The following is a 3,585-nucleotide window of genomic DNA, read 5'->3' as shown; positions in this document are numbered from 1 at the left end:
AGCAGTCTATTGGCAGATTACCACTGCCACCACATAGGTACTTGTACCTTCTGGCTCTGTACAGATCTATTTAACCTTGTGAAGGTGCACAAATGATTCAGAGAATCATAGACTAGAGGCCTTTGATGACACTTTCTTACTTCCAGTGGAAGCATTTTGCTCACCAAATATCAGCTTGATTTCAAACGTAGAGACATCTCGTGGGACACCACAACAGTGGGCTCTGAATAATTGAGGAGGCTGATGAAGCATCCCTGGCCTGCCTGGCCAGAGGACCACAGTGACCAGGACCAGGGCTGCTAGAGTTGTCCAAAACAGACACTGCCAGTGCAACGTGGAAAGGAGCGTGTCTTTCACTGTGCTCTCCTCAATCTCCTGGATGAGGCGAATCATCTCCTCACGCAGATACACCTCACGCTCCAGTATCTTTCTGGCTAAGGCCACGTCTTTTGGGTTATCCTCCTTCAGGACAGGCTGGACAGCCAGCAGAAGCAGAAACAATGTTGTTATCAAGGACATAGCCTGAAGGAGCTGAGAGAAAAGGGGGCTTATCAGGTGGGAGGGAGTAGGGAGCTGAGGGCGCCCAGCTCATCCTCAGAGTCTCTCTGGGCGCTCAGCTCTCTCTCTGGGTTAGAAACACCCTGGGGATCACCCTGGTCCCCCGTCCAGCTCAGCCTTTCCCCTGCATTACAACTTGCCAGTTGCCAAAGTCCAGCTGCACTGGGGCTGAGGCTGCCTGTGGATACCCCTGGTGAGAGGTTCCATTGTGCCCCGTCCTGAATGATGTCACAACCACCAGAGCCTCATATCCTGGCTGACAAGATGGTGATGGCCCTGCTGACAGCTCCCATTATGAGCTGTCTCCAGTGATGTCACAGCCATCAGAGTGACATCACCCAGCTGGAAGCCCCAGCCTTTGTCCCGCCCCATTCAGCGGCTCCAGGGCATCATCACACCAAGTGCAAACCCTCCTGAGGAGTGAGGTCCCAGGGCTCTGTGCACAAAGTGGGCAAACTCCCCAAAGCTGTAAATGAAAAAAAGTGCCAGTTATGTCCCTGGTGTAGCATAAAAGAACCACCACTATACCATGTCTTTTAAATTCCTCTAGGGATGGTGACTCCATCACTTCCCTGGACAGCCTGTTCTTCAGTGCTTGATAACCATTCTGGGGAAGAAATTCTTCCTGGTATCCAGCTTAAACCTTTCCTGGTGCAACTTGAGGCTGTTTCCTTGTCCTATCACTTGTTACCTAGGAGAAGAGACCAACCCCCACCTGGCTACATCCTTCTGGCTGGACTTAGAAGCAGACCTTTAAACTAGATTTGACAGGTAAAGGGGAGTGTCAGAGAGAAGCCAGGAAACACCAACATTTTGGGAAGCAACAGGGAAATACCTGTAAATAGGCATATTTACAGAACTAGGCTGGGCAGGAGGTGTGTGTGTGTTGTGCTCTGTGTTAAGGAATGGATTGATTGTGAAGAGCTGTGTCTGAGGAGCAGCAGGAACAGGCTGAGAGCTTCTGGGCACAAATCAAAGACCAGCCCAACGGAGGGCACCTTATGCTCGGGGTCTGCTCCAGGGCTCTGACCAGCAGGCCCTGTTGGTTCTCTTGATTCAGCTCCAGCAGCATCTCCCAAGCTCTCATCCTGGTGGGGGTTTCAATCCTCTGAGTTTTCTGCTGGGAGGAGCACTGCTGGCTGTGAGCAATCTGGGAGATTCCTGGAGAGTGTTGGGGACCACTTCTTGGTCCAGGTCCTGCCAGAGGAGGAGTGCTACTGGATCTGGTGTTCACATGCACAAATAAGCTCCTCAGAAGTTAAGAGTGGAGCAGCCTGGGCTGTGGTGACTGTGCCCTGGAGGAGTTTGTGATCCTGAGGAACATGGGCCTGGTGAGGAGCAGAGGCAGGACCCTGATCTTTGGAAGAATGAACTTGCAGCTGTTTAAATATGCAGCAGGCAGATTTAAACTGTTTCATAGCCCTGTGCTTTTGAGAAAAACTAAAGGCAGGATTTGAGTAGAATATGAGACATTTACTTCAGTGAAGCTTTCTTGCTTTTTGGTTTTCCTTTAGACAGCTACAGCAGTTCTGTTATTTGCTTTTTCTCCACATATGAGATTCGGATTGAATGCAATGACTTTACAGAGATGTGACAGACATCCCTGCTGCTCTTCAGCCTTTCTGATAAATCTGAAAGCAATATATCCTGCATGATACATGATTCTGTTGAAAAATGCTTAGTCTCCAAATGTCTGCCCTACTAGTTTTTGGAATGACCCTGAGTAACAACGGGCTAAATTCATCAATAGTGAAATTTCACAGATTATGAAGAAGAGGTATGATGGATTAATTTTTCCTGAAAACCCTTCATAAAAATATTACAGTAAATTAGTTCCTTTCATAGAAAACCATTCAGTCTTCTTGTTTTTTCCTAGAAGTCAGGAAATATCCTTTCTTTCCCTTCCCACTGTCAATTTTTTCCCCATTCTGTTGCTTTCCTATAGTGTCCTCAAAAATACTATATTCCCTTTCCTTGTAGTTTTTGGATTAAAAATATTTTATAGAATACAACCATTAAGTCAGTTCAGATACTGTTTGCTCTCCAATTACATATTCCTTACATTAGGGAAGGGATAGACATAAGCATGTAATGGAATCACTTTGCCTTAAATTAAGAATGTTTCTTTAAAAATATTTTGTGCATCTAGAATAATAATGTTCACAGTTGGTGAAATGTCACTGATTTTATTTTAGTTCTATCAGAGTGTGGAAAGATCCTGTTAACTAATTATATTTTTCCTGAAAGTACTTAAATAACATTTTTCTCAATGATTATTTGGAGTTCTTTGTCTCCTCTTCAACACTGTATTATAAAACAAACAGATGAGTAATTGTGTAATATAATTTTGATGAAACCATGATAGAGAAAAGACATTTTAAATATTTTTGCCATTTAATCTATTGCATTTGATGTTGTTCTCAAAAGTTTTATATTAAAAACAACTCATGGCCACTTTTCTGTGAAATTTGTGAATAAAAGGCACTCCTACACAAATTAACATAATGTCTGCTCTCCCTTAATTAAAAATGATTCTTTTCAGAATGCACAATGTAAGTTGCTGGTAACTAGGAAAATACTGCCTATAGTGTTAAATATTGGACAATCAGCTGTAAACATTGTGAATGGTTTTATTTTCCTCAGGGTTTGTCTGTACTGCACATGAGCGAGAGGCTCACACAGAGCTGCTGGAAACCAACTGGCTGTGGCATCAGAGGGGTTGGAGCTTCTTGGTGGTGAGGGCTGTGTGAAGTACCAGGCTCTCACAGTTACATGCCCCTGGAATTTGCACTTAATAAAGCTATTTTGGATGTATAGTACAGGCAAACAATTTGTTAAAGTGATGACTGTTTTGAGGCAGAATAAATGAAATGATGGGTAATTGGTTTTCCTTGCTACAGCAGTCCACTGTTCCTGAGCTCCTTGACTTCTGGAGCAATGCAAGAGTACTTTGGATATTCTCTAGCCCATCTTGTAAATGCAGATTAATAAAGGCAGAGCACAGTTCTTTTATCCAGTGTTTTTGCA

The 3,585-nt window shown here is 44.1% G+C and overlaps 1 long non-coding RNA gene across 2 annotated transcripts; it reads left to right on the top strand.

The window, feature by feature from the left end:
• The first annotated feature begins 902 nt into the window (after positions 1-902).
• Positions 903-3,376, top strand: LOC128789847 (uncharacterized). 2 transcript variants are annotated; one of them, XR_008431546.1, is made up of 4 exons: positions 903-1,026; positions 1,109-1,329; positions 2,073-2,335; positions 3,202-3,376. It is a non-coding gene; the product is annotated as an uncharacterized LOC128789847 (long non-coding RNA). The 2 variants fall into 2 exon arrangements; XR_008431545.1 differs by having other exon boundaries at positions 906-1,005.
• Positions 3,377-3,585: the final 209 nt, after the last annotated feature.

The sequence above is a fragment of the Vidua chalybeata genome, chromosome 6 (assembly GCF_026979565.1).
Source record: "Vidua chalybeata isolate OUT-0048 chromosome 6, bVidCha1 merged haplotype, whole genome shotgun sequence".
Classification (NCBI taxonomy): Eukaryota; Metazoa; Chordata; class Aves; order Passeriformes; family Viduidae; genus Vidua; species Vidua chalybeata.
This window is presented reverse-complemented; position numbering and strand designations above follow the sequence as displayed.